Source organism: Terrapene carolina, unplaced genomic scaffold (assembly GCF_002925995.2).
Source record: "Terrapene carolina triunguis isolate 2854851 unplaced genomic scaffold, T_m_triunguis-2.0 Scaffold111, whole genome shotgun sequence".
Lineage (NCBI taxonomy): Eukaryota > Metazoa > Chordata > Testudines > Emydidae > Terrapene > Terrapene triunguis.
In genome coordinates this window covers 24,986,083-25,010,035 of record NW_020664462.1, presented here as the reverse complement: position 1 = coordinate 25,010,035, position 23,953 = coordinate 24,986,083, and the positions used below count along the sequence as shown (strand labels likewise).

At 40.3% G+C, this 23,953-nt stretch overlaps 1 protein-coding gene across 1 annotated transcript in view; it reads right to left on the bottom strand.

Moving 5' to 3' along the window:
- The window catches only part of PARD3 (par-3 family cell polarity regulator), a 386,953-nt gene that overhangs the window by 281,614 nt on the left and 81,386 nt on the right, over positions 1–23,953 (bottom strand). The window lies entirely within an intron of this gene.

Here is a 23,953-nt window from a genome sequence, read left to right as displayed (position 1 = left end):
TAAAATAATATCACAGAAATATGATGTTTTAATTTGACAGAGTCTCTTTAAAATATTTATGGCCAAATGTTGGACCAATTTATGCCTCATGTGATTTCACTAAATTAAATAAGGTTTAAATCGGTGCAGTGTTTGCATCCCAGTCTTGCAAACCCTTGTATACATACTTAATCTCATTGAAGTCAGTATGGATTCTTTTCCTGAGTAAGATTTTGCAGGATCTGGCTCTTAGATTTTTTTTGAAAGTGTGTTTCAATTACTGAAATAATGGAATTACTAATGCCAATGTATCTCACATAACAATGCATTATTCCTGAACAAAATACAGAGACTTTTATATATTGTTTACCGCAGAACTTCATTAACAGAATTGAGAGGTATTTAGGCTTCAAAGAATGAAAAAAAAGCTCTAATGTTAATTGATTGATTTTACTTTCCGGAAGTGCAAATTAAAAATACATATATTATTCACTGCGCCTATAATTTTTAATGTCAGAATTGGGAATAGAGTACTTCCAAATATAGACCAATGTAATTAAAGGACTTCCATTAGGAAAAGAGATTCAAAAGCATTTTTATAACTATGTGATTCGATAGAAATTTATGCTTTTAATTATACATGTGACCAAAAAGAAGTATTATATTGTAATCAGTACAATTCAAAGCACAGATTTAGATTCCATTGGCAGAGGCATCAATCAGCAAAATGATAAGTGATGGGTTATGAGTTCAGCACACAGAGTCAGACAATATATTAAATTATTGAAGAGATATTAAAGCAAGGCAGAGGCATTCAGTAATGTCCAATTGACATTTCCTCTGAGAGTCTGCAAAAATCAGAGTCTGGATGCACTGAGCTTCTCTGAGTCATAGGTATGCTTTGTGCATCCTGGATAGCAGGGCACTGCTTGAAGCCAAGCTACTTGAAGATTGATGATCCCATGTTTTGAGAGGCTCTAATATGCACTTCTTAGTCATCTATCTCTCTTAAGCACCAGGCAAGTAACACATTTCAAAGGTTAACCAGCATCTTGAACCCGCCTAGAACTGCTTTATGAATGTAAACAAGAACTCCAAAGCAGATATTTTCTATACAGAAAAAGTTGTTCATAAATCAATTGTAAAGGATAACTACAATGTAAGTCACAAATATGCAGTAACAAATTTTACCTGTTTTCAGATTTATTGGTCGTAATGAAAGCTGCAACTATGCATCAAAATATAGTCAATTTTGTACAACTGAAAATAATACTTAAGTATCATAGACATTATTTACAATTACAGGCGGCATACAAAAAATGTATACATTGTTGAATGCAGAGTTGCTTTAAACATGCAAAAAACAGGACATTCAGATTTGTTCCTCACAAAAACAGTATCTCCTCCCCAGATTTGCATGTATAGTGTCATAGCATATGGTGTTAAAATTATTGTCTTATGTATGTCTGCAGTGTAGCAGTCAGTTACTGTAGGAATAATCTCTTTGAATTTCAGTCATACACAGACATCCACTCTGCACAGGTATGTGGAGTCACACACACCAAGTCAGCTCCTTTTATTTCACTTTGTGTGACTCTTGGTGATACTTATGTATATCTGGAGCTGGGCAAGGTGGAAAATTATCAAGCCTTAGTCTAAATAAACCCAGTAAGTAAGGGAACATTTAAGATGCAAGCATCACTGACCAAAATAGAGATAACCACATGTGATCTTAGGCCTGGTCTACACTAGGCTTTTATGTTGAATTTAGCGCCGTTACATCGAATTAACCCTGCACCCGTCCACACCACAAAGCTATTTAGTTCGACATAGAGCTCTCTTAAATTCGACTTCTGTACTCCTCCCCAACGAGAGGAGTAGCGCTAAATTCGAAATGGCCATATCGAATTAGGCTAGGTGTGGATGGAAATCGACGCTAATAGCTCCGGGAGCTATCCCACAGTGCACCACTCTGTTGACGCTCTGGACAGCAGTCCAAGCTCGGATGCTCTGACCAGCCACACAGGAAAAGCCCCGGGAAAATTTGAATTCCCTTTCCTGTCTGGGCAGTTTGAATCTCATTTCCTGTTTGGACATCGTGGCGAGCTCAGCAGCACTGTCAACGATGCAGAGCTCTCCAGCAGAGATGGCCGTGCAATCTAATAGAAAGAGGGCCCCAGCATGGACTGATCATGAAGTCTTGGATCTCATCGCTGTGTGGGGAGATGAGTCCGTGCTTTCAGAGCTGCGCTCCAAAAGAAGGAATGCTAAGATCTACGAGAATATCTCAAAAGCCATGGCAGAGAGAGGATACAGCCGGGATGCAACGCAGTGCCGCGTGAAAATCAAGGAGCTGAGACAAGGCTACCAAAAAACCAAAGAGTCAAACGGACGCTCCGGATCCAAGCCCCACACATCACGTTTCTACGAGGCACTGCATTCCATCCTAGGTGCGGCCGCCACCACTACCCCACCACTGACCGTGGACTCTGAGGATGGGATATTGTCCGCGGCCGGTTCCTCGTCGGACATGTTAGCGGACGGGGAAGATGAAGAAGGAGATGAGGAGGACGAGGCAGTCGACAGCACTGGCACCGCTGATTTCCCCGACAGCCAGGAGCTCTTCATCACCCTTACCGAGATCCCCTACCAACCGTCCCCAGCCGTTACCCCGGACACAGAATCAGGGGAAGGATCAAGCAGTAAGTGCTTTAAACATCTAAACATTTATTTTTAACAGAACTGGAATATTTAGAATATTAACAGTGGGTTTTTCATGATTTCTTTGCCTTAGGCACTTAACTATTTAGTCCCAACTATTTAAAAAAAATCAAACAATGTCCGGTTTTTCATGATTCTCCAGCCAAAGACGCTCCACTCTTTACTTCCTGCCAGTGCAGCTACACCAAAATACGGTCTATATGGCCGGGGATTGACGCGAAATCCTCATGGGAGAACTCTTCGTAGGTCTCATGGAGGTACCTTTCCAGCCTGTTCATCAGCTTCCTGCGTAGGGCGATCTTATTTGGTCCCCCATGGTACGAGACGTTTCCCCGCCACGACACAATCAAGTATTCTGGGATCATCGCACGGCAGAGCATGGCAGCATACGGCCCTGGTTTTTGCATGCTTTCCCTAAGCATGCGTTCCTTCTCGCTGTCCGAGATCCTCATGAGGGTGATGTCGCTCATGATGCCCTGCTTTGAATTAGGGAGGGGAATGTTAGTATTGGGACTGCTTTACAGCCACGCGGTGGAGGGAGAGGGGCAGCATACAGGGATCTTTCCCTGGGACAGCCGCGAGGGGGTGGGACAGGGGCAGAGTTCATGCTAGCCTGATTGCTGCCAGCAGCGACTGGCATTGCTTTCAATGTGAAAGGAGACCAGTGCTACTATTACAGTTTTAAGCAGCCACAGGTCTACGGCTTACCATGTTTGCCTGCTACAGAAGTTCAGGTGTCCTGCCCCGCTTCTCAGATCGGCAGTGCAAGACCCCAGGCACTGAAGGCGAGGGCCGAAAATTCGACCTTGTCCTGAGTGCGCATGTGAGAGGTGCAGTGCATGGTCTTGTTCACAGAGAAAGACTATGTTCTTTGTTCACAACAAAATGTATCTGTCTCAGGAATTCACTCCCTTTTTCCCATTCCCACAGACACATCTGCGACTGTCTCCCAACCCAGCCTGGCATCACACTCCCAGAGGCTAGCGCAGATTAGGCGGAGGAAGAAGAAGACGCGTGAGGACATGTTCTCAGAACTAATGGGCTGCTCCCGAGCCCAGGCAGCCCAGCAGACACAGTGGAGGGAGAACTTGTCCCAAATGCACCGAGCAATCATGGAACGGGAGGAGAGGTGGCGTCAAGAGGACCAGCAGGCGACTCAAACGCTGCTTGGACTAATGAGGGAGCAAACGGACACGCTCCGGCGCCTTGTGGATGTTCTGCAAGACCGGAGGCAGGAGGACAGAGCCCCGCTGCAGTCTCTCTCTAACCGCCCTCCCCCGCCACCAAGTCCCACAGCCCCCTCACCCAAAGTCCAAAGAAGGAGGGGCGGCAAGGGCCGTTAAAAGTTTCAGTCAACCCCTGCAGACTGCTCAAAGTTTGAAAAGTCCTTTCCTACCCACCTCACACAAGTCCCCCCCCCCCCCGTTTCATGTGTGGTTCATAATAAAATATTAGTTTCTGTTAATTACTGTTTCCATGATTTTCTTTTGGAGGAGAGTCTGTCTGAAGGGGGGGAAGGGGCTTGGCAATTGGACAGGACAGTCACCTTTAGCAGGGTACAGAGGCGGGGGCAGGCCCAGCATCAGGACACATACACAGTGCAGTCACCAGTTACCCTGGTCAGTCTGGGAGGTGGTTTTCATGTTCTGTGGGGGGTGGGGGGGTTGCTCTGTGACTTTGTGGCGGGGGAGGGCAGTTACTGATCTTATGCAGCGGTCCTTATCATGGATCACAGAGCAACGCAGCAGGGGATCTGTAACCCTCCTCCCCCTGCCAGAAAGTCACCTAGCCGACACATACACGCAGTCCCGCCCAGGAGTGCTGGCAGGCTCCGTTGAAACAACCAGTCCACCACTGCAGAGCCTGTCATTCCTGGAGTTTAGAAGCATCATTTGCATCAGAACACTAAACCCGCCCCCCGCCACAGTCTGCGTCCCCGGTTTAAAACATTCCCGCGAAAACAGTAATAAAGACAACGGTGTTCATTAACAAAACAGAACTGATTTTATTTTTTGGGAAGGGGGTGAAGGGGGTATGTAGCTGGAGAGGATAGTCAACATAAACTGGGTAAAGAAACGGGGGCAGGTTCAGCTTCTCTTTAAACAAAGTTAACAGTCACTGGTTACCCTGCTCAGTCAGGAACCTAGCTTTCAAAGCCTCCCGGATGCACAGCGCGTCCCGCTGGGATCTTCTAATCACCCAGCTGTCTGGCTGGGTGTAATCTGAAGCCAGGGTATTTGCCTCAACCTCCCACCCCACCATAAAGGTCTCCCCCTTGCTCTCACAGAGATTGTGGAGCACACAGCAAGCTGCAATAACAATGGGGATATTGGTTTCACTGAGATCACAGTGAGTCAGTAAGCTTCTCCATCTCCCTTTGAGACGGCCAAAAGCACACTCCACCACCATTCTGCACTTGCTCAGACGGTAGTTGAAGAGTTCTTTTTCTGTGTCCAGGGCGCCTGTATAGGGCTTCATGAGCCAGGGCATTAGCGGGTATGCTGGGTCCCCGAGGATCACTGTAGGCATCTCCACATTCCCAAGAGTTATTTTGTGGTCCGGGAAGTAAATACCTTCCTGCAGCCGTCTAAACAGACCAGAGTTCCTGAACACGCGAGCGTCATGAACCTTGCCCGGCCATCCGACGTTGATGTTGGTAAAACGTCCCCTATGGTCCACCAGTGCTTGCAGCACCATTGAAAAGTAGCCCTTTCTGTTAATGTACTGGCTGGCCTGGTGGTCCGGTCCCAGGCTAGGGATGTGAGTCCCATCTATAGCCCCACCGCAGTTTGGGAATCCCATCGCGGCGAAGCCATCTATGATGACCTGCGCGTTTCCCAGGGTGACTACCTTTGAGAGCAGTACCTTAACGATTGCATTGGCTACTTGCATGACAACAACCCCCACGGTAGATTTGCCCACACCAAAGTGGTTCGCGACTGACCGGTAGCTGTCCGGCGTTGCAAGCTTCCAGAGGGCTATGGCCACTCGCTTCTGGACAGGCAGGGCTGCTCGCATCCGGGTGTCATTGCGCTTCAGGGCAGGGGACAGCAACTCACAGAGTTCCAGGAAAGTGCCCTTCCGCATGCGAAAGTTTCGCAGCCACTGGGATTCATCCCAGACCTGCAGCACTATGCGGTCCCACCAGTCCGTGCTTGTTTCCCAGGCCCAGAATCGCCGTTCCACAATATCCACATGACCCATTGCCACCGTGATGTCCTGGGCGCTGGGGCTCATGGTTTCTGACAGCTCTGTGCTACTCTCCGACTTCAGGCCCTCACGGCAGTGCCGTAGCCTCCTCGCCTGATTTCTCTGCATCTGCCTCAGGGAAAGGTGTATGATAAGCTGCGAGGCGTTGAGAACGGCCACAACTGCAGCGATGGTCGCAGCGGGATCCATGCTCGCAGTGCTCTGGCGTCCACGCTGGCACTGATCAGAAAAGTGCGCGAACTGATTTCCCGCCGGCGCTTTCAGGGCGGGAGGGAGGTCGGTAGTGACGGACGGATGACGACAGTTACCCAAAAGCACTCTCTACACATTTTTTTTACCCAGAAGGCATTGGCGGCTCGACCCAGAATTCCAATGGGCAGCGGGGACTGCGGGAACTGTGGGATAGCTGCCCACAGTGCACCGCTTCCAATGTCGACGCTTGCCCCGTTAGTGTGGACTCACAAAGTCGAATTACTGTCCTTAGTGTGGACACACACGTTCGACTTTGTAATATTGATTCCACATATTCGATTTAAGTGAAATCGAACTACCCTCGTAGTGTAGACATACCCTTAGTGTTATTATCTAACTTGTCCTTCTCTCTCAGCCCCTCCTTGTGGTTTGTCAGATCATTTGTTGTTTTTTGTTCATTTAGATCTCAATCCACCAAACTGAATCCCACACAACTTTACCCACATGAGGAGTCCTGTTACAGTCACTGGTACTTTTCACAAGGATAAAGCTATACACATGCTTCAGTGTTTGTAGAATTGGGGATCTTACATTGCAAGTTTTCTAGACAAACACTCTACCTTTATCTGGTTTATAAACACCATGAATACTTATGGTTCTCTGTAACCTTCATCATCATCATCATCATCATCAATGAAAGACGATATGCTCAACATGCACCATACAGGTCTTTGAAACACACCTTCATTCTTTCTCTCATTTCTATTTCACACATGGAAAGGGGACATTCCTTAGTGAACACTATGTACACGATAAGTTTGTACATTTGAAACAAAAGAGTTTTTCACACAAAAAATATCAAGAAACAGAACTTGGATAACTCATGGAGAATAAAATGTTTGGGTTTTTTTTTTTAAATCAAAAAGTTATCGTCTGAAATAGGTGCTTAGACAGAAAGTGTATTCTCAGTGCTAGCTACAGCACTACAACCACAATGCCATAATCAACGGATGCATCCTTTAAAAAAAAAAAAAAAAAAAAACTTTAATACTGCAGTAATCAGGAACTCTTTTCCTTCCAATATAACACAGATTTTGATTTACATGGAACGAAATGTAGAGTAAATTGGACACCTGCAGAAGTATGTAACTTAAAATTCTGATGTATTAAGCAATGTAAATAGCTATGAAAATCTCTGCATCAAGCAATTATTTCTTTATTTGGAAAGTAGTTTTCTTCCTGAAAGGCAAAATCCACCTGTATGTGCTATTACTGAGGTAAACTAAGGAGAAGGCACATTACATTTAGTGGGTCAAGAAAGTTACAGAAACCCAGCTTCTGATACTCTCTTTGAAGCATGTTTCCCACAAAAACATATTTGTACAAAGTGCAAGGCAAACCTTCTATTTAGTACCACTGGTAAAACACCTATATGCTACATCAAAAGAATAAGCATTTCAGTGTAATTAAGAAACAATATGGTAAAAACTTTGTGCAGTGACAGTAATAAATTTTTTGTGACCCAGTTAAAAAAAAATTAAAATTTGTGACCCAGAGTTAACTGGACAGCCTGGACTGCTTTCAGATACATGATGTGCAATTACTCTTAATTGTGTGAAATCAATTAACAAGCTTGTGCATGTGTAGGCAATAGCAGATTCTTTCAAAGCATGTGTTTATATATCTGCAATCATGAATCAAGCCCCTAAATATGGAAACATAGCACTTTTTCAGAAAAGTAATTATTTTTCTATCATTATTGTACTAAGTTATATAATAAAACTAACTACTCAAACACTGAAAATCAGCTAAGTTGATCAAACTGGGCATTTTAAATTCTGGTGCTTCTTAATGGATGAATAAAAGAAGGGATCCAGTCACTGAAACTGCATGGTAAAATATTTCAATAATTCTATTCACACAGCTTAAGTAATTATTACACACACAAAAACTACATTAAAAGAACAATGAAGTTACAAAGTCAAGCACTCAAAAGTCAGGAAATACCAGAATTAAGATTGCCTGTGCAACCTTAATTCAGACCCTTTGTGCTTATACTTTACGAAACAGTCTTTAATTACATGATCACATTCTATTCTTTCCGTGGGACACTTGCCTCACTCAATGCACAGGATAGACCTGTCATGGGGATGCATCAGGGTTGTGTACTAAAGGAGGCAGTGATCTATAGGACCCCTGCTTCATTTGTTGCAGAAGTTGATAAGAGAGTAATGAACAAGGCAGGGGACTCCAGGATGAAAAAGGATGGTCTCGTGGTTAACATAGTAGAATGCTGCCCTGAAGAAGTGTATTCTATCCCTGCCTCTGCCATCTGATGTTACTCAAGTCACTTAAACCTGGGGTCTAAGATGGAGAAATGTTGAGCCCTCACAGCTGCACCTGAAGTCAATGGGAGTTGTACTTCAAACATATAAAGTGTGGTATAATGCTCACTCTGAGAAATCAGGTCGTAGGCATTTCTGAGCACCCAAATTGGTGTGTACTTTTTATCTTCATATTTCTGTGCCTCAGTTACCAGTGTGTGAAATGGAGATACTACCACTTCCCTCCTCTTATTGGGGTGAGGTGTTGCAAACTTTGTAATATTTTAAAACTCCAGCAGGAGTGTCAGAACATCCTCCACCTCGCCTCTTCCTCCGAGGCCCCACCTCTGCCCCCATCGCTCGCTGCTCTTCCCCTCTCCCCATCCAGGTTGGGAGGGAGCTGAAGCTGCCTGACACAGGTAGGAGGCTGTCCTGGCTGAGTAGGGGCTGGCACAGGTGATGATCCAGTGCCTCCCCACCTCTGGCACCTGTGGTGACCAGACACTGTCAGGTCCCCTTTTCTACCAGGCTTTACGATCGAACACTGGGCACCCTGGCTACCCTATGTTATGAAAACAAATTAATTAAAGTTTGTGAAGCACTCAGACACTATAGGGAGGAGCATCACAGAAAAGCCCGTGAGAAAAGTAATAATTCTGTCTTCAGAGCAGAATTTGAATAGTGCACAGTAAATAAGGCATGAGGCCACAGATTGAACAAGGAGAAAAGATATTGAATAACTATTCATTAAAGGAGCACCACCCATGCAGAGGTCCTATGAAAAAAATAGTATGTGATGATTAGGGCTGTCAAGCAATTAAAAAAAATTAATCGTGATTAATCGTGCTGTTAAACACTAATAGAATACCATTTATTTATATATTTTTGGGTGTTTTCTACATTTTCAAATATATTGATTTCAATTACAACATAGAATACAAAGTGTAGAGTGCTCACTTTATATTTATTTTTATTACAAATATTTGCACTGTAAAAAACAAAAGAAATAGTATTTTTCAATTCACCTCATACAAGTACTGTAGTGCACTCTCTGTCATGAAAGTTGAACTTACAAATGTAGAATTATGTACAAAAAATAACTGCATTCAGAAACAGAACAATGTAAAACTTTAGAGCCTACAAGTCCATTGAGTCCTACTTCTTGTTCAGCCAATCGTTCAGACAAACAAGTCTGTTTATATTTGCAGGAGATAATGCTGCCTGCTTCTTGTTTACAATGTCACTTGAAAGCAAGAACAGGTGTTTGCATGGCACTGTTGTAGCCGGCATCGCAAGATATTTATGTGCCAGATGTGGCAAAGATTCATATGTCCCTTCATGCTTCGACCACCATTCCAGAGGACATGCATCCATGCTGATGACAGGTTCTGCTCAATAACAGTCCAAAGCAGTGCAGACTGATGCATTTTCATTTTCATCATCACTAGTCAGATGCCACCAGCAGAAGGTTGATTTCCTTTTTTGTGGTTCAGGTTCTGTGGTTTCCCCATAGGAGTGTTACTCTTAAGACTTCTGAAAGCATGTTCCATGCCTCATCCCTCTCAGATTTTGGAAGGCACTTCAGGTTCTTAAACCTTGGGTCGAGTGCTGTAGCTATCTTTAGAAATCACAGATTGGTACCTTCTTTGTGTTTTGCCAAATCTGCAGTGAAAGCATTCTTAAAATGAACATGTGCTGGGTCATCTGAGACTGCTATAACTTGAAATATATGGCAGAATGCTGTAAAACAGAGCAGGAGTCATACAATTCCTCCCCAAGGCGTTCAGTCACAAATTTAATTAACGCATTAATTTTTAACAAGCGTAATCAGCATAGACGCATGTCCTCTGGAATGGTGGCCGAAGCATGAAGGGGCATACAAATGTTTAGCATATCTGGCACGTAAATACCTTACACTGCCACGTGAACATCTGCTGACATTGTAAATAAGAAGCAGGCAACATGATCTCCAGTAAACGTAAACAAACTTGTTTGTCTGAGCGATTGGCTGCACAAAAAGTAGGACTGAGTGGACTTGTAGGCGCAAAAATTTTACATAGTTTTGTTTTTGAGCGCCGTTACGTAACAAAAAAAAAATCTACATTTGTACATTTGCACTTTCAAGATAAAGTGATTGTACTACAGTACTTGTATGAGGTGAATTGAAAAATACTATTTCTTTTATCATTTTTACAGTGCAAATATCTGTAATGAAAATAATATAAACTTTGTATTCCGTGTTGTAATTGAAATCAATATATTTGAACGTAGAAAAACGTCCAATATTTAATAAATTTCAATTGGTATTCTATTGTTTAACAGTGCGATTAAAACCGTGATTAATCATGATTAATTTTTTTGAGTTAATCACGTGAGTAAACTGAGATTAATCGACAAACCTAGTGATGATGTAATTAAAGACTACCATAATGCATATGCTCAAGGATGCTGAATTAAAGATGCACAGTCAAACTTAACTCAGGCATTTCCTAATTTTTGAGTGCGTGACTTTGAACTTAATGTTCTTTCTTTTTTTCCCCATGTAATAAATATTGAGCACACAGGAGAGAGAGACTCCTTGCTCACAGTTCCAGTGCATGGCCCCGGGGCATCAGGGAGCAGTTATTCCAGCTTCTGCCTGTAGTCCTGGGAAGGAGAGTGCAGTCCCATCTATAATACAGTACCAATAACCATAATATTAATGCATGATGGATCCATCCACCATATGCATGTCTAAAAAAATAACCTTTTCGATATACTGATTTCAACATATTGGAAAAATTAATCAAACTTATTTTATGGCATCCGTTCTTGTAATATAATTAAATGAAGTAGTATAAATTATATAAAACACGAGTATTCCACGTCACGGTTCTTAACAGAAGGTGAAGTGTTCTACTAACAGATTTCAATGTAGAGGAGAACAGACTGTCATTAAAAATAATTCTTAAAATACTGCACAGAAGTGAATTTTATTTCAGCTGGTAAACACAAAGTAAACATTTTGTTTCCATTATTAAAATAACGCTACTACTCTAATCCTTCTTCCCCTATTTTGTGCTGTTGTGCTTAAGTGTAATGATTATTTTGCTTACAACAGGAGAGAGATATTGTATTGGCTATTAAATTCCTAGCAGTGTTTTATAAATGTTTGTTTGGACCCCTGCAACATGAAGTAGCTTCTTTCTCTTTATGATCAGGTTTGGTGGGAAACAGGTCTTTACAGACCTGTTTCCAGTATCTTAACTAGGACAAGTACACTAGCATCAGGCTTTCGTGCTAATGTTCTCACTTCCTGATTAACTGCTGAATCTCCAGAGAAGAACAATTTTCAATCAAATGTGAACGGTTACAAAGATAACATGAAAAATGGAAGCTCTTGAATAAACACAGAAACAAAACAAAAAATACAAAGTCTCTTTCACAATTAGAAAGGTGCTTTTCTGCAATCCATATCAGGCACGCAGATGTCATTGGTGATGGGCAGAAAATAAGAAACCAAAGAGACCCTAAATTAAAACCTCACACACTCCCACCACCAACACTCCTCCCCCCCCCCCCAAAAAAAACCAGTCAATAGTCGTTATTTTTGTTAGTCTATATCCTTCACTAATCTCAGTTTACTTTTTACTTGTCACCTTCCACAGTGGGAAATAAATTGCATCCCAGAAAGGGCTGTTGCAGCAAGTATGAAGTCTCTGCATGCCTGAAAGCTCCAGGAGGAAGACCAAACTGTGACTGAATGGCACAATCTAGACCGATATTTGTCCTCTGATCATATATACTAGAACCCCAGTATCCTGAAGGTCACAATTTATGACATTTCACTGGTAATCACTGTGGACCTATTCTGTAATCTTTATGTTGTATAACGCCTCATCACACATTTAGCCATACTGACTTCAATGGCACTACTCATGTAAGTATTGCTCAGGCACATTATCTGCTACCCCTCTTGAGGCAGCAGTCACTGAGAAAGAGGGTTTGAATATACAGTACTGAATTGTACTGTGGTTGTCACTAAATTCCAGTAGAACCTCATAGTAGAAATAAATACAGTAGAACCTCAGCGTTATGAACACCTTGGGAATGAAGGTTGTTCATAACTCTGAACAAAAGGTTATGGTTGTTCTTTCAAAAGTTTACAACTGCACATAGATTTAATACAGCTTTGAAACTTTACTATGCAGAAGAAAAATGCTGCTTTCCCTTTATTTTTTACATTTAACCACAGTACGTACTTGCTTTCCCCCCCCCCCCCCCGGTATTCTCTGCTGCTGCCTGATTGCGTACTTCCGGTTCCAAATGAGGTATACGGTTGACTGATGAGTTTGTAACTCTGAGGTTCTACTGTACCAAAGATTCAAGTTTGGCAGGTTACACCAGATATTTTCGTATTTGAGAAGTTGATTTGCGCCTGTGTTGCCAGTTCTACCACTTAAGACAAAAGATTGCCTCTGAGAAAAAACATGTTAATTTGCTTTTTGTTTGTTTTTTTAATTAAGAAATGTTATAAAAGAGCTTTATAATGAAAAAGTAAGTATTCACTAAAAACATGTGGCAAGAATCTTTGTTTTTTATGGTGAACTATTAAAAATGCAATTTCTAGAGAGTTTTGTTGGCTCTGAGGTTTATTCTCTCACCTCAGGACAAGAGAGAGTTCTTAAAGGAAAGAGCAGTAGCTAGGTGTTTTGGGACTTATTCAGTGTGATCCTTTCAAAGGACAAATTTACAGGTAATTTCCCATTATCTTAGCTGTGAGTGTTTCACACATACCTCTGTATATGTGAGGAAGACAATAGTGAAGTGAGATCTTCTTCACGTCACATTCAGAAACTTAATAACAACCAGAAAATGCAGCACAGCCTTAGTAAGATGAAAATTAACTCATAAAAACCTGCTCCAAAGGAACAAGCTATAGTGCCAGGAAAAAATAAATAAATTTCGTTTTAACTACATATAACACAAAAGAAACCTACATATACACAACCTGGAATACATGACAAGAGACTTGGAGATGTCCCAAGTAACTAGAAACAGTTGGACTTCTCAGCTCATTAACAGACCTTGAAGAATAGACACGCTGAATGTGATCTGCCTATACTTTTACCAAATGCTATTGCATAGTAAAGTCATGTAATTACATGTAATCAGCTCCATAGGGTTGCCTTGCGGATCTCATGTGGCAGAACCAATCTCAGGTTAGCTATTGTTGCTGACATCTCTCTAATAGAGTAGGCTTTAACACTGACCTTAACGTGACAGCTTGCCAAAGAGCAACAACAAAAAACGCAGTAAGATTCAGATGCACACTGGCCTAAAATGTTTGTGTCAAAAGAAACACACACTTGATAGACTTTCCAATAGTCTTTGCCCACCAGTGAAGACAGAACACTGCAAAATAAGAGACTCCATACAGCTCTAATATACTCAGCAAATCTGCAATGGGGTGAGCTAAGGGTAGAAATAATAGAAAGATTAATATGCAGCTCCTTCACTGCTTTCCAAAGCAATGATAGCTATAAAGTGTAAGTAAATTTGAATTGTCGTGGTAATATATTGTAAAATATATTAGTCACTAAGGGCCAAATTGTGATACCCTTTCACACACTGAATAGCACCTTATGCTATTAGTAGTCCCATTGACTTCAATGGGACTACTCATAGTGAAAGGTGCTATTCAACCTGAAAAAAGAACAGGAGTACTTGTGGCACCTTAGAGACTAACAAATGTATTTGAGCATAAGCTCTCGTGGGCTACAGCTCACTTCATCGGATGCATAGAATGGAACATATAGTGAGGAGAGATATATACATACAGAGAACATGAAAAGGTGGGAGTTGCCCAACCAACTCTAAGAGGCTAATTAATTAAAATGAACTGTTGTCAGCAGGAGAACAAAAAACTTTTGTAGTGATAATGAAGATAGCCCATTTAAGACAGTTTGACAAGAAGCTGTGAGGATACTTAACATGGGGAAATAGATTCAATGTGTAATGGCTCAGCCATTCCCAGTCTCTATTTAAGCCTAAATTGATTGTATCTAGTTTGCATATCAATTCAAGTTCAGCAGTTTCTCATTGGAGTCTGTTTTTGAAGCTTTTCTGTTGCAAAATTGCCACCTTTAAATCTGTTACTGAATGGCCAGAGAGATTGAAGTGTTCTTCTACTGGTTTTTGAATGTTATGATTCCTGATGTCAGATTTGTGTCCATTTATTCTTTTGCGTAGAGACTGTCCAGAGGGGCATTGCTCATGATGGCATATATCACATTGGTAGATGTGCAGGTGAATGAGCCCCTGATGGTGTGACTGATGTGATTAGGTCCTATGATGGTGTCACTTGAATAGATATGTGGACAGAGTTGGCATCGGGCTTTGTTACAAGGATAGGTTCCTGGGTTAATGTTTTTGTTCTGTGGTGTGTGGTTGCTGGTGAGTATTTGCTTCAGGCTGGGGGGCGAGGACCGGTCTGTCTCCCAAGATCTGTGAGAGTGAGGGATCATCTTTCAGGATAGGTTGTAGATCTTTGATGATGCGCTGGAGAGGTTTTAGTTGGGGGCTGAAGGTAACGGCTAGTGGTGTTCTGTTATTTTCTTTGTTGGGCCTGTCTTGTAGTAGGTGACTTCTGGGTACTCTTCTGGCTCTGTCAATCTGTTTTTTCACTTCAGCAGGTGGGTATTGTAATTTTAAGAATGCTTGATAGAGATCTTGTAGGTGTTTGTCTCTGTCTGAGGGATTGGAGCAAATGCGATTGTATCTTAGAGCTTGGCTGTAGACAATGGATCGTGTGGTGTGTCCCGGATGGAAGCTGGAGGCATGTAGGTAAGTATAGCAGTCAGTGGGTTTCCGGTATAGGGTGGTGTTTATGTGACTATTGCTTATTAGCACAGTAGTGTCAAGGAAATGGACCGCTTGTGTGGATTGGTCTAGGCTGAGGTTGATGGTGGGATGGAAATTGTTGAAATCATGGTGGAATTCCTCAAGGGATTCTTTTCCACGGGTCCAGATGATGAAGATGTCATCAATGTAGCGCGAGTAGAGTAGGGGCATTAGGGGACGAGAGCTAAGGAAGCGTTGTTCTAAGTCAGCCATAAAAATGTTGGCATACTGTGGGGCCATGCGGGTAACCCATGAGTAAGTGTATTGCAATCTGACCCTTAGTGATTGTATAAACCGGGATTATTGAAAAAGATGACAAGAACTAAATGGAAAAGAAGAGTGAAATACAATCTCACCCCTGCAGATGCTCCTGCCAGTTCAGGTGTGAGGCATATTTGAAACGATTGTTCTAGTGTCACTCCCACACTGTTCACAAAACAGGAACACAGGACTATCGCCAGAGCTCTCAATAGGTTCAGAAGCATCAATGCAAATAGTGTTAGAAATGACAAGCCTGATACTTCACTGCCCTGTACCTTGAATACTCATTTCTTCTTATGTGGCACCTCCATTACTGAAGGTTTGCAACTATGGTGTCCCATTCTGTACAATCCTCTGATAATCTCTTTGTGGATTAGTCGTCCTTTTGATACACCCAAGATACTGCATCATGCATCCAAGATCTTCTTTTTCTACTTCCTGTTCCGTTGCCATAAACTTGTGTCACCCGCTGATCCTCTTAAAATGTGTCCTCAAATCGTATCTTTCTTTTCATAAGATCTCTGAACTAGCATTTGCGTAGTTCCAATCATCTCCAATGCTTTTTCATTGGTTACAAGCCTATTCATGATATTTTCAGTATTCTTGTTACACGATAATTTGCTGTTTCTTTATTATTGATTACACTGCTCTACAGCCAAAATGCTTCTGAAATAAAGGTAGTCAAACTTTACTAATTCTGGGTCACTGAGAACGAAAATGATGCTTAAAATTATTGATTGGCTCTAGTTTTCAAGATATGCTCTTGGGTCAGTATATACGACCCTTGACTTGGGAATGGCGGAGGATAAGTGAGTTATAAAGGGAAGGGATCTCAATTTAAACCAGAAATGACTAAAATACATCTTTGACTGGATCTATGAATAAATCTATGACTGGGTTTGGACAGTACTTGCTTTTTAGGCAAAACAATGAATGATGCAATCTGAAGCTGGTATTGCGTCATACATGATATGAAGTGCATCATGTTATTCCTAGAAGTCATGGATGATGCAATCATAACGAAGCTTACATCACTCTGCTGAACAAATTGCCCTATATCAGCTCTAGAAATCATACAGTGTCGTGCTCTCTTATTTGTCAGTGTTTGATTTTGCAAAGGGACACATTTCTGTTTAGCCAAAGTGAGCAGAGATGCCTCGTACTTGTGTGAACAGTGCAGATAACTTCTGCTATGTTTGTGGTGAAGTGACTTTTGCATCACAAAAGCGCAGTAGAACCACTATGGTTAAGAAAGACTATCACCTTTATTTTGGCTGCAAAATTGGAGATCAGGACAAGAGGTGGGCCCCACACATATGCTGCAACACTTGTGCAACAAATCTTTACTAAAGATACATTTTTTGCACTCTCATCTAGATTTTTTTCCACAAATCTTCGCCAGTGGTTGAACAGGAAAAGTAAATCTATGCCTTTTGCAGTGCCAATGATTTGGAGAGAGCCAACAGATCATACCAGCAATTGTTACTTCTGCATGGTGCCTCCAGTTGGGAAAGGTGTGTCAAAGAAGAAAAAGTGGACTGTGCATTATCCAAACATTCCATCAGCTATACGCCCAGTGCCCCACGGAGAAGGACTGCCGTGTTTCCAAAAGCCAGTGTTAACGTTTTCAGAAACTTCCTTTAACCCAACAAGTATCACTTAAGATCATTATGGTCACTCCTTCCACCAGTATATCGTATACTTGGGTATAATGGTCTTTCTTGTCTAATCCAGAATTCTCAATCTTTTTGCTTTTTGACAATCCAATTATTTGTGACCCAATTATAGGATCTTTACTAAAGATACATTTTTTGCACTCTCATCTAGATTTTTTTCCACTGAACTGCAGAGCAGTGAGCGATGAGCACGGCGAGCGATTTCACCAGGACATTGCAACAATGGAGAAACGCTATCAGGGCAAATGGAGCCCATCAATGCTTGCAGACTATTGCTGGACAGTGACAAGAGATGTTCCATTTAATGAATACAAGAGACAAGCCAAGAAGCGCCGAGTAGACACTGAATAGGACTAAACTATGTACAGAATAGTTTTTTGCCTTTTGTTTCATAATAAATTTTATTTATATAACCCTTTTGCTGATTTTTAAAGTGTTACATAAACAGGACAGGTGAAATATTATCATGTAAAGCAACCATAAACACATGAAAAGACCTAGGTTTACAATTTATGATTAAAACTCTACTATCTACACAATATACATAGACATAAAATGTAAAAACTTAAATATCTTAGAAACAGTAGCCAATCAGTTGTTTTAATTGTCATATTTGAATTCAGCACATCAAAATACATAATAAATAGCACATTTTATCTCTGAAGCAGACGACTTCTCAAAAATTGTAGACCAGTGTTATTTGAATGTACATGTGGCACAGCCATAATTTAACACAAACCAAATGTAAGTTTTCAAGAGTTGGAACTTAGTCTTCAGATTTATATTCCTTCTGATCAGATGTTATTCGTCTAGAATGTCTTTCACTCTTCCTATTGTGGTGCTGACTTCTGCATCTGCTGTAATGATGCTTCCTAAGTAGCAATAATTTCTCACTTGCGATACAGCCATGTCATTCACTGGTATCTTGCATTTTTTCAGGATCCCACCATACAACCACAGCTTTTGTCTTGTCCACACTCAACTTTTATATATATATAAAAATAAAATGATGAGCATTGTTTAGTTATTACAAGATGGAACTGAGCAGCCAGGAGATCTGGGGTCTGTTTCCATCTCTACCACTGACTTGTTATGTAACCAGGGCAAAATCAATTAAACTATCTGCATCTCAGTTAATATCAGCATACTGGGAATGATCTTATTTATCCAGGTTTGCAATGTGGTTTGAGATACTTGGGACACTTGGGGCAGAGAATACTTCTGGGAGCAATAATACTGACAAAACGCTGTTTATTAAAGCCTTAAGAAAATAGGTCTTTTGGCCAGAACATATTGCCACAAAATGCTTAAGCCTGACTAAGCCTGTATCAGATGTGTTTCTTCTTCAGCCATCTGATAACATTTGGGATCCCTGACCTACTTTTTAGCTCTTTTACTGGAAATAATGCAAAATCATTTTGGGATACAAAACATCAAGAAAATTAGCTATTATATTTTATTATTTTTATGTCAATAACTCACTTGCAGAATAATCCATAACCATAAACAAGTTAAATGGTAAAAAATCTTTTCTTAGGGTTTACATTTATTAGTATATGCACATTTCAGTGTTGGTAGTGACACCTATTGGTAACCCCACTACAGTATGTTTTTGAAAAATGACGAGATGACAGATAAGGAATAAGAAAGATGGCATGTAATAGGAAAGTACTAATCTTTATTGTGCTAAATATTTTAAATATATAAAATGCAGCATAAAAAAAACTCTCAGCAATTTCCAGTGCATCTAAAGTGCTTTCTAGGAGATCTGATCAATATAAAATTACAGGCAATTCTGTTTCATTATTTCACAACACTAGTATTTATATTGGGGTATATGTATTAGACCTATGTATAAATACTTAATATTCCATCAAATTGATTGGTCTCTTGAAAATAAAATGGGTTAATTTCATATAATTGCATTGTTGCAGATTTTTATACACTTTCTATTTTTATATAAAGTTCCACAAAACAGTGGATTGTGCTACTTAAATAAATTAAAACAAAAAACGTTAGCCTTGACCTCAGGACTTCTTACCCTGATCAAACCTCTGGCATTGTACATTCTTGGTGTGCAATTTGTAGACTAACATATGGAATCTATCAAGATCTGCCTGTGTAAACTAAATACTGGGGTCAACATTTAAGACAGACCAATAAAGTTATGTTTTGCTGTTATGAAAACATGGGACAGATTTTTAGATGGATTTAGTTGTGAACATTACTAGTAACAGGGCTACAGTTACAGTATGGTCTATAATACATTTACCTAGGAAGGTTTAGCTCAAATACCAAACCTGTTTTTAGATATATTATGGTTTTACTTTTTTTTTAATTTCCAATCGGGCAATGGAGACACAAGGAGGTCATTTAATTTACCTCTAGGTCGCTCAGTTATTGTGTGTCTCAGAATGAATTAGAACTCAAGCTCCTCTTGATTCTAAGAATTAGATGACAACTTCCCAATGACTCATTTGAAAGTTTAAAATGAAAATGTTCACATTAGATTGAAAATGTCTTAATATGAAAATTTGCAGAATATTTCAGTTAAGACATATTGCTAAACAATTTAACTGCATTAATTTTAGACGTCTAGATCTGCACCTTATTTCAAATCCAAGCATGTATTTAAAAGTAAAATAACACAAACAGTTTATGTCATTTGTTGCCGAAAGGTGTTAAAAGCAAGTACAGTTCCTATCAAATATAATGCATTTGATCAGTGCAACAAGTAGGCACCATAGCTACTTAACCCGTCAAACACTAATATTGGAGAACTTTTGGGGAAAACATATTTTTGATGACAGAACTTTGCAAAATGAGGTTCCTAAATTTGTTAGCCAACATTGTCCCTACTTGATGTTAAACTAAGCTGGAACTTCGTTACAGGCAACACAGCAAAATCCATGTTTATATTATATTAAAATAAATAGCTACAAAGTTTATGTCATATTAATACTTACGAAAAAGAAAGATCTCATTACAATCTCTATAAAAAGGGCTGGTGTGGCCAAGAAGCAAATAAATAAATAAATAAACAAACAAACATTCAAAAGGGCTTGATGGCAGCTTTGGCAACATTTTTTTTTAAAAGTAAGAAAATAAACTGTGTTAAAAGCCAGTATTCTCACCAGCATAGTGCATCTGTTTTCTCTGTGAAGTACAGTACTCAGAAAAAGTAGGTCAAGTTAGGCATGTCCATTAGTTCTTCTATAAATAGACTACTTTGAGTTCACCTTCTTGTAACTAATGTAGAACAACAGAATTTTTAATATTTTTTGCTTCAGTCTGAGAAAGTTTGTTACTACTATAGGAAAAAAAAGATCTATTTCTGTGTGATTTTTAAAAGCAGAAAAAATGACACTGAATGTATGGAAATTGGGACACATTTTCTCTACAGAAAAACAAATGTACAAGCCTTCACCTATAAGTTTAGAGATCTGAAAGATTTCTGTAGAGATGCATTATATATGAGTTCAAAGTCTTCTCTTGATACAGAGACAAAGAAAGGGGGGGGGGGGGAAATGGGCATAAATCACTTCACACTTTTGCTATAACCATTGCTGCATGATTATTATTCACCTCAACTTTTCAAGGACCATGACTACATTTTTCCTCATTCTTGAACTAATTTTTTTGAATACAAAATACCATTTCTTATTTGGGAACCTGAATTTGTCATTAGGTAAATTTCAAATAGGTCGCATAACTCTTTTATCCTTTTTATTTTAATCTGAAATAGTCCCCAGTTGCTTGATTTGCAGATCTGTATCACTATGCAAGGTTTTCACTGGCTTCAGTTCATTTTGATCCCCTGGAGTACTGAATGTAAGAATCAACCCAGAAGCGAGCTAAAAGTGCTGTGGTTCTGTTCTCTGTCACTTTGAAAATCTCACTCAGGCATTTTAATATCAAAATTCAGGGCTGGATATTTTTTTCCATCCCTGCACAGTACTGTTTAGTGATGTCATCAGAAAGCTAATAAAAGTTTGTGCTTTTTAAAATTATATTTAAACCACAAAATATATGTTCCAATAATGCAAAGGTAACTAATATTTATGGGTAAATCGGTGTGGATGTTTTAACTTTGAGTTTCCCCTCTTAAGGGGGAGAATGTTGAGATAAAAATCACAGACAGGATTCTAAAAACTTTTATTTTTGTGCTACTAACCCAAACCCCAATATCATAAAACTGAAGAATTTTTAAAATCCAGTTTATTCAGAGATTCATAGCTACTCATATTATGATTTTATTACACTTCATTTTGCTTGGAGTCAGAAGACAGGTCAGTTTTACTCTCTGTTTATAGCCTATTTAACCTGCAGTTCTCATGACTGGTTTGAGTTTCTATCAAGGCAGATTGAAATTTTCATTACTGGTATTAAAAAAATCTCATGAGAATTTTGTTTATCTATGTTAGGTATTGTAAATACACGCACACAAATATACGATTCCTAAATAATTCAGTGTCCCTTTGAGTTAAATGTATTTCATTCAATTTTAGAGTTTTGTAGTTTATTTACCTCTTTTTAGATTCATATTCTAGTCTGCCATCCACTGCACCTTTAACCCTCCCTGCATGCAAAGTCTGTTCCAATTAAGACTCCATGTCAAGCTAGTCTCTTGCAAGACACAGACTTTACCTAAGAGGACCCATGTAGAAATTCTTACTAATTAAAAGAGTATAGCATTTTTCATTGTTTTTTGGTCAATTTGTTTTGCTGAATTCAATGTGGGGAAAAAATTCAAACTTCTCAGTGAATGCTCCATTGTGACTGCTCCATTTCAACTGCCTACAGGGTTATAACCTGGTCTTTGACAATTTTATTGATTTTTTAATCAAAAACATTAAATCAAATATTAAAATACAGTAAAACCTGCCTTAGCGATCACCTCTGAAGAGACACCACCTGTCATGACTTGCAGAGGCCATAGAAATTTTTCCTCTAAAATTTAACTGAGAAGAAACTGTGAAGAGTGATCACCTGTCATCTGCAACCAGCAACCACATTTTCTTACTCCTTTCAGAGCTGGGTGCCCGCTAGCATTTGCCACTCGCCACTCTGTCTTCAGAGCTGGGTGGTTGGAGAGCAGTGGCTGCTGGCTAGGTGCCCAACTCTAAAGGCACCGCCACCGCCAGCAGCAGCAGAGAAGTAAGGGTGGCATGGTATGGTATTGCCAGCCTTACTTCTCTGCTAGTGCTGGAAGCAGCGCTGCCTTCAGAGTTGGGCATCTGGCCAGCAGCCACCACCCTCCAGGCGCCCATCTCTGAATGTAGCCCATCTCTGAATGCAGAAGTAAGGGTGCCAATACCATACCGTGCCTTTGAAGAGACCATCTCCTACAAGTGACCACTTTTGCTAACTCCCATGAGTGGTAGCTCTGGGCGGGTTTTACTGTAAATAGTGCCTAGCACTTCCATAGTGCCTTTCAGCAGATAATGGCAAAGTGCTCCACAAACTTCAATGAATTTAGCTTCAAAGCACCACTGGGAAGCAGGCACATTTTATTATTCACATTCTTAATTTCAGGAAACTGAAGCACTGGGATATGATGGTCTATGTTTTAAGAATGATTTTGAACTTTAGGTACCTTCATTTTGGGATAGCTAAACTGATAATGTCATAGCCTGATTTTAAGAAGAGTGCTGAGCACCCACAAATCCTGTTGAGGTCATTGGGAGCTACGGATGCTCAGCACCCGTGAAAAGCTGAAGCTGGACACAGAAGTTAAGGAAACAAAATAAGAGGCCACTTTTGAAAAACTGGCACTAAGCAAATTGCCAAGGGTCACACAAAAAGTGCCAGACTCACCCCTACAGAAACAGTAGCACCAGAGAACCCCTTCACCATGCCACTGGCTTCCTCAATAGGAGCCTCATATGATAAATGAAAACAGCCTGGGAAATGCACTGAATCAAGACATCTCTGACCAACCTGCCTTTGACCCCCTTGCTGGCCCACCCTCTCATGCTTTCTGTGCTGTATGCCAGGATCCGTAGTGGTGCGCGGGCTGCAAGCAGCTTGCGCTAATGTGTTCCCACTAATGAAAGTTTTTCTGCCAGAAGATCCTCTGAGTCCAATGAATTCTGGCCGAAACGTGCACGACAGCCAGGAAGAAAAAACAGCTCTCTGGACTCCCAGACCTATACATTCACCACAAGAGCTTGTGGTAATGAGTTCCACAAGATAACTATGAGTTGTGTAAAAAAAGTATTTCAAATATTAATTTTATTACCTTTATAGTTTAGTGTCCCCTTATTCTTTTATTAAGAGTAAACAACAAATTATTAATCTTCTCAGTACCAATCATTATTTTATGTACTTCTTATTTGTCTCCTCTCACAACTAGAAGCCCCAAATCTTTTTTCATCCAGTCTCATATGGAAATCTTCCCATGTCACTAATATTTTTCACTCCTCCTTTGTCCTTTGTCTGACTGAGTGACAAGAATTCGACACAATATTCTACGTGAAGGTGCAACATTGTTTTATATGAAAACATTATAATTTTCCAGTATTAGTCCTATAATTTCTTAATAAATTCCCCCCCCCCCCCCATTCTGATGGCTGATGCACATCAAGCAAAAAATTTTGCTGGTCACGACCCTTCAGAATTTTGCATGAGTTGTTGCAGTTACTCATCAATACAGATAGTTCAAGTTATTCTTTGCAATATGCATTACCTTGAGTTTAGCTACACTGA